The 13,337-nt window shown below is 47.0% G+C and overlaps 1 long non-coding RNA gene across 4 annotated transcripts in view; it reads left to right on the top strand.

Annotated features, from left to right (window-relative positions):
• The window catches only part of LOC100613777 (uncharacterized), a 195,842-nt gene that overhangs the window by 102,246 nt on the left and 80,259 nt on the right, over nucleotides 1-13,337 (top strand). For 2 of the 4 annotated variants that reach the window (XR_001716708.4, XR_001716707.4), the window contains 2 exons: nucleotides 3,579-3,711; nucleotides 3,975-4,144. This is a non-coding gene — a long non-coding RNA (uncharacterized LOC100613777). Of the gene's footprint in view, nucleotides 1-3,578; nucleotides 3,712-3,971; nucleotides 5,793-13,337 lie in introns of those variants that run through there. The other 2 variants (XR_001716709.4, XR_008547417.2) reach the window with 2 other exon arrangements.

Here is a 13,337-nt window from a genome sequence, read left to right on the forward strand (position 1 = left end):
TGCAATGCAACAATCAAGGCTCACTGCAGCCTCAACCTCCTGGGCTCAAGTGATCCTCCCACCTCAGCCTCTCAAATAGCTGGGACTACAGGCACGCACCACCATGTTCAGCTAATTTTTGTAATTTTTTTTTTTTTTTTTTTTTTGTGGAGACAGGGTCTCGCCATGTTGCTCAGGCTGGTCTTGAACTCTTGGGCTCAAGGAATCCGCCTCTTTCCACCTCCCCAAGTGCTGGGATTAAAGGTGTGAGCCACCACGCCCAGCCCATTATCACTTCTTTACAAGTGGAAGAAACTGAGCTTCAAAGAGGTTAAAACTTGCCCAAGATCACCCAGCACATAAGTAGTAATGTTGGTGGGCATGGGTCCAAGCCTCACTCTGGATCCCACTCCTCAGCTGAGCCAGAGTTCCCTGAGCACCTTCTATGCCAGCACATTCCAGTAAAATAGTATCATTCTGCCCTGGCACAGTTTGGCGAGGCAGGCAATATCATCCCCATTTTGCAGAGGAGGAGACTGGGGCTCAGAGTTGGAGAAGACTTGAATCCAGCTGCCTCTTTTTCCTCCTACAAGGAAGAGACAGAGCTGAACACAGGTCTCACAGCACTATGAGGTCATTCTGGGGCTCAGGGTATGCCTCAAAGAAGAAGGTGTCTGGGCAGGCCTGGGGTATGTGTAGGGGTGCCGGGGAGTAGGCAGGACCTAGATAAGTGAGTTTCAGGAGCTAAGAGCAGGGTGTGAGCTGAGCCTGGAGCTGTTTATTCAGCTTTAGGGGGAAAGATTTCATCCAGGGCCCTGGTTGGTGATAAAGCAGCTCTGTTTTCAAACCAAACATGGCCTTTCCTTCGAGGACTGGGAAATTTGGGAAGAAAGATATTGCATGGCTCTCCTGTGGATCTTTCCGGCCCTATCACCAACGAAATATCTCACTGGACTCTTAGGGGAAAGTTGAAATGCACTCCCAAAGAGATTCAGGCCACTGCGGGTAACTTCAAAGGACGGTCCTCCAGAAAGCTGAAATTTAAAAAGTCCATGACAGCCCTTTAAAGGTGGCCTGGACACACATTGTTGGTCTGGCGCCCATTGTCCCTGACCCTGACCAAAAGCCTCACAGAGCTGCAAAAATGTCTGTGGGCAGGACTGGCTCTAACTCAGGCCTGGGAGGCAGGACTGAGAAGAAAACCCACGTAGTGAGCCTGCACCAGGTCCTAGGAACTTTCTACACTTTCTCTGTCTTTAAGACTCATAATAGTTCTGGAAGAGAAGAAGTCTCACTCCCATGTTCTAAATTTACAACCTAGGGGAAGAGACAAGAAGGGTCTCATTCACGACCACACGGCTGGGAAGTAAGAGATCTGAGATTTGTCTGACTCCAAAGAACTGAGTTGTAGTGGCCTGGGGGATCACAGATCATGACAGTGATGATGACAACTACTATCGCTTATTATTATACAGATAATATTTTCTAAAGATGGCTGTGACAATATCTCCCATTCCACATGTTCTTCTTATAACGTGACTTTGACACTCCTCCCACTGAGTGGTGGGGGTGCCTGTATTCCCTCCCTTTGAACCTGGGCAGGCTTGCGACTATGGCAGAAGTGACACTATGGAACTTCCAAGAAAAGCTTATTAGATTATAAAATGCCATGCATTTCTACCTTACTCTCTTCAGTCTCTCTTGGAACCCAGCTGCCATGCTGTCAGGAAGCCCAATCTAGCCCACATGGAGAGAGCACGTGTTCTAACCAAGAGCCCAGCTGAGGTCCCAGCTGAAAGGCAGCATCAATTGCCAGCATGGGAATGAAGACACCTCAGAATGGCTCCCACCCCTGAGTCATCCCCAACAAATTGAGTCTCCTGTGTGCCAGATATTGGGGAACAAAGACAAACTGTCTCTGCCCAAATTCCTGACCCAGAGAATCATGAATGTTATAAAATGGCTGTGCAATGCCACTACATTTTAGGGTTCATTTGTTACTTAGCAACAGTATGTAGAACAAATATAACAACAATTGAATAAGGGCTAACATTGACCAAGTACTTGTTGTGTGCTCAGCACTGTATTAAGAGCTTATACAGTCATAGGAAGAAGGAGCTTTGAAACTCAGCTTCTTCCATTTGTAAAGAAGTGATAATGAGACTGGGCACAGTGGCTCATGCCTATAATCCTAACACTTTGGGAGGCTGTGTAATCCTAACACTTTGAGGCGGGTGGATCACTTGAGGTCAGGAATTCAAGATCAACCTGGCCAATGTAGTGAAACCTTATCTCTACCAAAAATACAAAAATTAGCCAGGTGTGGTGGTGTGTGCCCCTAATCCTAGCTACTCGGGAAGCTGAGGCAGGAGAATCTCTTGAACCCAAGAGGCAGAGATTGCAGTGAGCCGAGATCGCGCCACTGCACTGGAGCCTGGGCAACACGGCGAGACTGTCTCAAAAAAAAAAAAAAAAAAAAAAGTGATAATGGACTAGGCTTAGTGACTTATGCCTGTAATCCTAGCACCCAAAACAGGTGGATAACTTGAGCTCAAGTGTTCAAGACCAGTCTGAGCAATGTGGCAAGGCCCTGTCTCTACAAAAAAAAAAAAAATTAGCTGGACATGGTGGTGCGTGCCTGTAGTTCCAGCTATTTGAGAGGCTGAAGTAGGAGGACTGCTTGAGCCCAGGAGGTTGAGGCTACAGTGATAGACAGAAGTTTTTTTTTTTGTTTGTTTGTTTGTTTGTTCTTGGTAGGCTGGAATGCAATGGCACGATCTCAGCTCACTGTAGCCTCCACCTCCCGGGTTCAAGCGATTCTCATGCCTCAGCCTCCCAAGTAGCTGGGACTACAGGCATCCCCCAACATGCCTGGCTAATTTTGTATTTTTAGTAAAGACAGGGTTTCACCATGTTGGCCAGGCTAGTCTCGAACTCCCGACCCCAAGTGATCCCCCTGCCTTGGCCTCCCAAAGTGCTGGGATTATAGGCATGAGCCACTGTGTCCGGCCTACACAGAAGTCTTGTGTAGTACTCCTGGGAAGCCTTCTGAAAGAGAGATTTACAATACTGGAGAGATGAAAAATGTAGGTTTCCAGGCCCCATCCCAAACCTGCTGAGACCACATTATGCACAGTATCCCAATGGCGAAGGCAGGGTAAGACCAAGCCCAGGAGAAGGGTCAGGACAATGTGATTCCATTTAATGCAGCAAATATTACTGACAGCCCTGACTACATGCCAGGTGCCTGGACTTCCCTCAGCTACTCAGGAGGCTAAGTCTTGAGGATCACTTGAGCCCAGAAGTTTGAGGCTGCACTGAACCATGATCACACCACTGCAATTCAGCCTGGGTGACAGAGCAAGATCTTGTCTTTAAAATAAAATAAAATAAAAAGATTATTATAATGAAAGAATTTAAATAACACACAGTGTTGTAGAATATAGAATACATGGATATAGATGACACAATGCTGATGGGGATGACAGTTCATGATCATCAGGCTTGTACTGGGCACCCTCCTGGGTTCTCTATACACAGATTCTAGTCAATTACCTTCTCACAACTGCTCCCCCCACCCCGCCCTTTCTATTTTTTAGATGCAGAGATTCAGAGAGTCTAAGCAACTTTTCTAAATCATCTAGCTGGAATTCAGTAACTGAGCCAGGATCTACCCCAGGTCTGTCTGACTCCAAAGCCTGTGTCTTCCAGCACACACTGCTGCTGCCTGGGGTAAGAGCTCAACATTATGCTTGGAAAAAGGAGCTTTTCTATCTCATTGTGGAGGGCTGGGATGTCTCCCGTGTCCACGCTCCCTTCTTCCTTAGTAATGGGCACGTTACTGCATTCCCCAGCCTCTTTGGCAGCAAGGTGACCAAGTGAACACTTTCTGGCTAATGAGATGTACATAGAAGTCTTGTGTAATACTTCTGGGAAGCTTTCTGAAAGAGAGCGAATATACTCTTCTCCCATTTTCCTCAAAAACCTTCTAGCAGGAATGTGGATATGATGTCTGGAGCTCTAGCAACCATATCAGACCACAAGGATGAATGTACACCCCAGGAATGGAAGACAGGAAAGCCAGAAAAAGACTCAGTCCCTGATGGCTGAAGAGCTACCATACCTGCCCCTAGATCTTCTATTTCTGATCATCTTCTATGCAAGGGTGAGTGAACTCGTATTGTGTTAACGTCACTGTGATACTGGGTCTTGTTTCTTGCCAGTTGAATGTGATCCTAAGTGGTACAATGGGTCAACTGAGAGGAAGAGAATGAACTTGGGTTGGGATTTGAAAGATGGGTAGGACTGAGACAGGAATGGGGGAAGAAGTTCCTTATAGGTGCTGGGAACAGCAAGAGTGAGAAGTGTCCTTGAGGTGGCATGTGGAGTATAACAAGGAAGATGTAGGAGCTAAGCAGGGTTAGAGCAATTGTTTGTAAAGAGCTTTGGCTGCCAGGCAGTGAAGATACAATTTCAACTGTTAAGCACTGGGGAGCCATAGAAGGTGTTTGAGTGGATAAGTGATGTGTTTGGTACTGGATTTTGCCTTGATGGAGATCTGTAGGCAGAACTGAAGAGGAGGAAGCCTGGGCCAGAATTGGGGCCCTGTGGGCTGGGAATTGCTTGGAAAGGAGGTTTGGAGACCAGCTTAGGCAATGGTCCATGGGATCACTATTGCATTAAACAGTGGTGTGCTAATACTGTGGATGATTTGGAAGCCACTGAAACGATGATGCACAAGATAGCATGATAACATGTCAAGTTGCTCACGGTATATTGTTATATGACAAAAATAGGTCTCCAAACAGTTTGCGCAATATGATGAGTTCCTGAAAATTCACTTCATGCATTTTATTTAAAAGCCAAGAAGGTTGTTCTCCAATTGTTAATAATAGTTACTGCTAGGGGGAAGTTTTCAGGGATGATTTTTCTTTCTTCTTTTGCTCACTATTTTCTAAGCTGTTAGTAGTAGTAGTAGTAATAATAATAATAATAATAATAATAGCTAAGCACTCCTGAGGGCCCACAAAGCTCAGTGCCAGCCTCATTCTCTGTGTTAATTCATGTATTTAAATCCTCATAGTCCTCCATGAGGGAGGGAGTTTAATTTTCTTCTTTTTATATTTGAGGAAACTGAGATTCAGAAAGCAGGAGCCTATGTCTAGGGGAGAGCACCAGTGGAAAGAGAGGTGACAATGAGGATCTGAGAGAGGGGACGTCCTAGCTGGATGGAGGAGTCAGGGAGTGAGGAGGGAAAGGCCTTCTCAGAAATCCCAGGGGATGCACGCATCGGCCTTTACAGTTTATAAAGCACACCCTGTACTTCCGCTCTTAAAATGCGCTTGTTAGGAATTATGATTGCTACTTTATGGGAAAGGAAACAGGCTCAGAGAAGTTAAGCAGCTTGCCCAAGATAACAAGGGGGAGAGTTGGGATTTGAACACAGCGCTCTGTGCCTGACTCAGGTTCTATCTCTGCCACACCCAGCCAAAAAAGGGGGCTAGTTTCAGTGTGTATTGGAAATCTGTCTGTTGGACCCCTTGGCTCCCTTAAGCCAACAGACTTTGTGTTAGCAGCTAAACCACTTAAAAAGAGCAACACAGCAAGACCCGGAAATTTTTTTAAAAATTAGCCAGGTGTGGTTGCGCATGTCTGTAGTCCCAGCTACTCGGGAGGCTGAGGCGGGAGGATTGCTTGAGCCCAGGAGTCTGAGGCTGCAGTGAGCCATGATCACACCACTACACTCCAGCCTGTACCACAGAGTGAGACCCAGTCTCTAAAACAAAAAAAAATTTTAAATAAAGAAATAAAAAGAGGTTATTGACCCCTACCTTTTGGCCGAATCTTAGTCTTGAATGGCTTGCCTGAACTGTCCGGAATTTCGCGGCCCAAACTGACCCTGATTTCAACCAATTCTGTTCATTCCTTGTGCCCCACCATCCATCCTGCTTCCTTAGCTGCCTTCTTGACTGAGTCTGGGCTGCCTTTGACCTCCTGGGGTAGCGCTTCTGAGACAGGAGAATAGGGTCTGGAGGCAGGAAACCTAAGGTAGTTTCAGGCCGACTTCCTAGAACTAAATTGAAAGAAAAACCCGGGCCAGGCGTGGTGGCTCACGCCTGTAATCCCAGCACTTTGGGAGGCCGAAGAGGGTGGGTCACCTGAGGGCAGGAGTTCCAGACTAGCCTGGCCAACATGGCGAAACCCCGTCTCTACTAAAAATACAAAAATTAGCTGGGCATGGTGGTGGGTGCCTGTAATCCCAGCTACTTGGGAGGCTGAGGCAGGAGAATAGCTTGAACCCAGCAGTCGGAAGTTGCAGTGAGCCGAGGTCCTGCCATTGCACTCCAGCCTGGGTGACAAGAGCAAAACTCCGTCTCAAAAGAAAACCCTAACTTTCCACGCCTAAGTAACAAAAGGACCAGAGGCTACTCCTTTTGCAAATCCCTTTTCCACCAGGCAGATGGGAAATTGGCTGTCCGCAACCAATCAGACTGATTGAGAGCGGAGTCTTCCTTTGCATAGAAGTGGAACTTTGTAACTTCATCTTAACCTTTGATTGGTTGCTTTTTGCAGCCAATCAGGTGTTTGCAGAGGAGTGTGACTTTTGTAACTTCACTTCAGCCTCTGATTGGTTGTTTTCTGCAGCCAATCACACGGATTGTGGGCCACCACTTTATTTACATAAGGGGGCCAATAGGAAACCTGTAGCGGGTATTTGGATCGGAGAAGATTCTGTATCTGGGCTCTTGAGCCGCTGGTTGGGCCCCTCCCACACTGTGGAGGGTACTTTTGTTTTCAATAAATCCCTGCTTTGGTTCTTTCGTTGCTTCATTCTTTCTTTGCTTTGCTGGGCTTTTGTCCAATTCTTTGTTCAAAGCGCCAAGAACCTGGGCAACTTACAGTCAAGACCCTCACCGGCAACACTTCTACCCCGCCTGGCCTGGGCCCTGAGCTCCCTCCCACAGCCCAAGGCCTGGCAGGTGGCTTCCTACCGCCTCTTCCCTATCCAGGCCCAGCCAGCTGGGGATCTGGTTTTCCCATCCTCCACTCTCCCTGCCTTTCCCAGCCACATTCCACGCCCACCAAGGCCCCTCCAGGAAAAGGCCCCAGAGAGCTCTCTGTCCTCATGTCAGACGTTTCCCTAATTCCCAGTGGCTTGATCTTTTGCTGTTTCAATTTATCACAACTGATTTTCCAAGCCAGTGGATTTAATTATATTATACACTTAGGGAAATTGGTGCCATTTCTTAATTACTTTTATAGTTGAAAAGCAATTACTTAGCAATCACATGAAGGGCTTCTCGTGTTTCCTGGAGTTCTGTAGAGAACCAGACCTGGTTTGAAGAAGTTGGGTTTGCCCCGGGGGTAACCCAAGGAACTGGGGCAATTGGGTTTGGGGAGACAGGTAAGCTTTGTGGTATAGAATTGGATAAATAAAGATTTTTTAAAAAATCATGATCCACCCAGTTGCTTAAGCCAATGCCTGACAGACACCCTTAACCTCTCCATCTTCCTCAATTCTGTGTATGTCAACACTGGTGAAGTGCTTGGATTCCACCTCCTGGTACCTCTCATACCTGCCCATGACTCTGCTTCCTCCTGTCCAGTCCAGGCCACCACTGTCATGCACCTCTTAAGTGATCCTCCCCTGTCCACCCTGGCCCCCTGAGGGGGGTGGAATGGTGGTCTCCAAAAGATCCATTTACCCCGAACCTAGGAACGTAACCTTATGTGGAAAAAGGGCCTTTGCAGATGTAACTGAGTTAAGGATCTTGAGACAAGAACTTCCTGGATGACCTAGGTGGGCCCTCAATCCAATGAGAAGTGTCCTTCTCAGAGGACAAGAGGAGAAGACCCACAGAGGGGAAGCCATGAGAAGATGGATGCTGAGGTGAGTGATGTACATACAGGCCAAGGAGCACTAGGAATGGCTGGGAACCACCAGAAGCCAGGAGAGAGGATGGGCAAATCCTCCCTCAGAGCCCCCTGGAAGAGTGAGCCTGCCCATCACTTTGATTTTATTTAATTTAATTAATTAATTTATTTATTTATTTTGAGATGGAGTCTCACTCTGTCACCCAGGCTGGAGTGTAGGGGTGTGATCTCGGCTCAATGCAACCTCCGCCTTCCAGGTTCAAGTGATACTTGTGCCTCAGCCTCCTGAGTATTTGGAATTACAGGTGCTCGCCACCATGCCCAGCTAATTTTTGTATTTTTTGGTAGAGATGGGATTTCATCATGTTGGTGAGGCTGGTCTTGAACTCCTGACCTCAAATGATCTGCCTGCCTCAGCCTCCCAAAGTGCTGGGATTACAGGCCTGAGCCACTGTGCCCAGCCAATCACCTTGATTTTAAACTGCTGGACTCTGGAACAGTGAGTAGTAAATTTCAGTTGTTTGAAGCCACGCAGATTGTGGTTATTTGTTATAGCAGCTCCGGGAAACTCACGCAGCCCCATTTAGTCCATTTTTCAACAGGTCTGTCCCGTGCTAAAGCCCAGTGGCTCTCATCTCCCTTAGAATAAAGAATTGCATTTTCCTGATGACTAGTATAGAGTACCTTCATATGCCTATTGCTATTTGAATATTCTCTCTTTTTTTGTATCTGCTCAAGTCTTTTGCCCATTTAAAAAATAGGATTGTTTCTTTTTCTTATTGGTTTATAGGCATTCTTTATATATTCTGGATACTACTCTTTTGTCAGGTGTATATATTGTGAATATATTCTCCTCTTCTGTGGGCTGCTGCTACACTCTTTTAATGGTGTTTTTGGATAAAGTACTTAATTTTAATATATCCCACTTTATTAGTTTTTAATATTGTAGTTAGCACCCTTTTTGTCCTATTTAAGAAATCTAAGGCCAGGCGCAGTGGCTCGCGCCTGTAATCCCAGCACTTTGGGAGGTCAAGGCGGGTGGATCACGAGGTCAGGAGATGGAGACCATCCTGGCTAACACGGTGAAACCACCGTCTCTACTAAAAATACAAAAAAATTAGCTGGGCATGATGGCACATGCGTGTAGTCCCAGCTACTCAGGAGACTGAGGCAGGAGAATCGCTTGAGCCCGGAACACGGAGGTTGCAGTGAGCCAAGATCGTGCCACCACACTCCAGCCTGGGCGACAGAGTGAGACTCCATCTCAAAAAAAAAAAAAAAAAAAAAGAAATCTCAGCTTACTCTGAGATCATGAAGATGTTATTCTGTTTCTTCTAAAACATTATTGTTTACCTTTCATTTTAATTAATTAATTAATTAATTTTTGAGACAGTTTTCCTCTTGTTGCCCAGGCTGCAGTGCAATGGCGCTCGGCTCACCGCAACCTCCACTTCCCAGGTTCAAGAGATTCTCCTGCCTCAGCCTCCCGAGTAGCTGAGATTACAGGCATGCACCATCATGCCTGGCTAATTTTGTATTTTTAGTAGAGACAGGGTTTCTCCATATTGTTCAGGCTGGTCTCGAACTCCTGACCTCAGGTGATCTGCCCGCCTCGGCCTCCCGAAGTGCTGGGATTATAGGCGTGAGCCACCACGCCCAGCCTACCTTTCATTTCATATTTGGATCTATAAGCTATCTGGAATTGACTTTTGTGAATGGTGTGAGACGGAATTCAGCTTTGTTTTTTCCCCACATAGACATTCAATTGACTGATCACTGCAATGCTATCTTTGACATAAGCAGATGACCGTGTATGTTTGGGTATGGTAACTGGTTTTTAAGTTTATCCTGCCCCTGGAATCTCAGCTCCAAGGCAACAGTAAGCTTTTATTGACAGGAGGAGGCCAATCCATAGCCTTGGGCTGCAGGACTGATGAGGAGGAGGCAAGAAGGGTGGGGCTCTGGGTCCCTGGTTCTTGTCAAGCAGATCAACTCACAAGGTGTCTGGGTTCCTCTTTGGCTTAACTCGTGAGCCTACTTGGGGAGGTGGTTGGTCCCAGGTTTGCAATGGCCTGTCACTTCTATAATCAGAAAAGCAGTTCTCAACCTATGGATAATTAGGAGTTGATAGTAACCACATTTTGATCTGTAAGTGCTTACATTTTAGGCCCTTTCCAGGCTGTCTAGGGTGGTGGTAGGAGTAATAATTCCTTTATCAGGAGTATAAGGAGGCATGAAGGAAAGCTACGAACAGGGGTGCCATTTGACCTAGGCATTGAAGGATGAATAGGAGTTTTAATATTAAAAAAAAAAAAGAAAAAGAAAGAAAGAACCAACAGGAAGGGCACTGCAGGCAGCACAGGGAATAAGCATGGGCAAAGGCAGGGAGACATGCATGAGCTTAGTAGGGGAGCAGGGTAGGCCGGCCATGGTGGCTCACACCTGTAATCGCAGCACTTTGGGTGGCCAAGGTGGGTGGATCACCTGAGGTTGGGAGTTCGAGACCAGCCTGACCAACATGTAGAAAACTCGTCTCTACTAAAAATACAAAATTAGCCAGGCATGGTGGCACATGCCTATAATCCTAGCTGCTCGGGAGGCTGAGGCAGGAGAATCGCTTGAACCTGGGAGGTGGAGGTTGTGGGGAGCCGAGATCGCACCATTGCCCTGCAGCCTGGGCAAGAAGAGCGAAACTCCATCTCAAAAAAATAAAAGGGGGAGCAGGCTGAACCTTTTAGCATAGATATAATAGCAGAGGATGTAGGGAAGGGAAGGAAAAATGCAAAGCAATGTGAGTTTTAATAAAAACCACATGGTTATCTGACCTTAGAAGACGCTGTGGTCTGAATGTGTCCCCCAGATTCATATGTTGAAACTTAATGGCCAACGTAATGGTATTAAGAGGTGTGGCCTTTAGGTCTTGAGGGTTCCACTCTCATGCATGGGACTAATGCCTTATGTTTTAGTCCATTCTCCCACTGCTATAAGGAAATACCTGAGACTGGATAATTTACAAAAAAGGTTGGACTGGCTCATGGTTCCACAGGCTGTACAGGAAGCACGATGGCTTCCGAGGAGGCCTCGGGAAAGTTTCAAACATGGTGGAAGGTGAAGGGGAAGCAGGGACATTACACGGCTGGAGCAGGAGGAGGAGAGAGACAGGGAAGGTGCCACACACTGTTAAACAACCAGATCTGAGAACTCTGTCATGAGACAGCTCTAGGGGGATGGTGTTAAACTATTAGAAACTGCCCACATGATCCAATCACTTCCCAGCAGGCCCCACCTTCAGCATTGAGGGTTACAATTCGGCATTAGATTTGGGTGGGGACACAGATCCGAACCACATCACCTTATGAAAGAGGCTTCATTGCATATGTCCCTTTGCCCTTCTCTTCCTCCCACCATGTGAGGACACAGCCTTTATCCCTTCCAGAGGATGCAGCAAGAAGGCACCCTCTTGGAAACAGAGCAGCCCTCACCAGAACTGAACCTGCTAGTGCCTTGATTTTGGGTTCCCAGCCTCCAGAGCTTTGAAAAATACAATTTTGCTCTTTATAAATTCACCACTCTTAGGTATTTTGTGATAGCATCAGAAATGACTAACGCAGAAGGCTTAGAATGGATGCAACCCTCCCACCTGCCGTTCCTCCTGGCCGTGGAAGCCATGTGCTGTCAGTAACAACAATAACTACAATCTGCACACTGACAGGGGGCCAGGCCTATCATTTCATGCATTTGTGTTTTTAAATCTCCATTTCGCAGAATTGTTCAATGACTATTAAGCTTGGGTGTTTGGCAAACTTGGGTCTCACTTCTATTCATGGGCTGTGTGAGGCACTTACTGAGCCTCAGTTTCTCCATCTGTGAAGTGGGGCCATAGTGTTACCTACTGACTTAGCCTCAGTTTCTCCATTTGTGAAGTGGGGTCACAGTGTTACCTACTTACTGAGCCTCAGTTTCTCCATCTGTGAAGTGGGGTCACAGTGTTACCTACTTCATGGATGTCGTGAAGATTACACTGAGCGGGATCATTTAATCCTCATACGCAGGAGACCCTGATCCTAACTTATCCAAAAACTTTACAAGGAAACTGCTGAGAGCCCAACCACTTTAGGGCCTTTGGTTGGCCTCTCTAAGATTCTTCTGACCTTTCCCACACAGTAACAATGTGTCAGCCTGGCTCTGAGCATCATCTCCTCACCCAACAATAGCACAGTAGGAAGGGAGTGACAGGCAACGCTCCTCTCTCCTTCCTCAGTGACGAAGAACTGTCCCAGAAGCTTCCCTGCCCTGAAAGACATCACTGATGTCTCACTTAGCAGACCTAGGACAAGAGGCCACTCCTAGTTGTCAGGGAGGCTGGGAATACAAGCATCTAGCTGGCGGTCTCGGCTTCTCTTGTGGGGCTGGTCTCCAATGAGAAAGCAGGGAGGGGATGGGCTGTGGGTGTATTTCAGTGTTGGCTGTTCTGAGGTAGGAACTGAGCAGTTGAGAAAGTTCTGTGCATGTGTCTCAGAGGTGGAGATGACAGTGGGGCTGAGAGAGACAGAGCAGAGAACTGCTGCTGTCAGACGGATATGGGGGCTTAGACACAACAATGCCTCTCCAGTCATTTTATAGAGGAGGACCCTGGGGCCCGGACAAGAAAAGGATGCCCACTCAGTGCATGGTAGCCAGGGGAGTCAGGGGACAGGGCTGCCTGGAGTGGAGCTTGCAGGATGGGAACCAGTGGAAGATGAAGTTAGTGTGCTAGAACAGCCTCGGAGGAGATGCACAGAGTTGGGGCAGAGACTGCTGCCCACTCTACATCTCTTTTCTTTTCCTTAGTAACAAAACCTAATGAATTCAGGGCTATAATATGCCCAGCTAAAAGACTGTACTTCCTGGTTCTCTTGAAGGCAGGTGTGGTCATATGGCTAAGTTCTGGCCAATGAATGAAAGCAGAAGTGTCAGAGGGACTTCTAGGAAGATTCCTTAAGGGAGCTGACTCATCTCGATGGAGCATTCCTTCCTTCCTCCTTCCAGGTGTCTGGAATGCAGATGTGATGTCTGGAACTCTAGCAGCTCTCTTGTATCCTGAGAGGACTTTGGGTCTGGAAGCCACATGCTAAGCTGGGGGGACAGCATGATGGAAAGAGTCTGGGTCCTGAACTTTCACATGTGTCTTCCATGTGGTCTTCATGAGATAGTGGGTATCGTCGCCTGCACTTTACAGATGAAGAAACTGAAGGAGAGAGAGCCAAGATTCCTATCCCCAGAAAGGCCGAGATTCAAACCCATTCTGTCTTATGTCAGAACTCCTGCTTGTATCAGTTGGAATTCTGTTTGGAAAAGTGGGTTTATTTTTCTCATGCAACAGGAAACCCAAAGGCAGGTGATTGCTGGTGTTGATTTAGCAGTTCAAGGGAGTAGGACTGACATGTCTGTTTTTCTCTTCACTGTTTTCTCTTGGTTGCAAGATGGCTACTGCTGCTCTGACC

Source organism: Pan troglodytes, chromosome 3 (genome assembly GCF_028858775.2).
Source record: "Pan troglodytes isolate AG18354 chromosome 3, NHGRI_mPanTro3-v2.0_pri, whole genome shotgun sequence".
NCBI lineage: Eukaryota > Metazoa > Chordata > Mammalia > Primates > Hominidae > Pan > Pan troglodytes.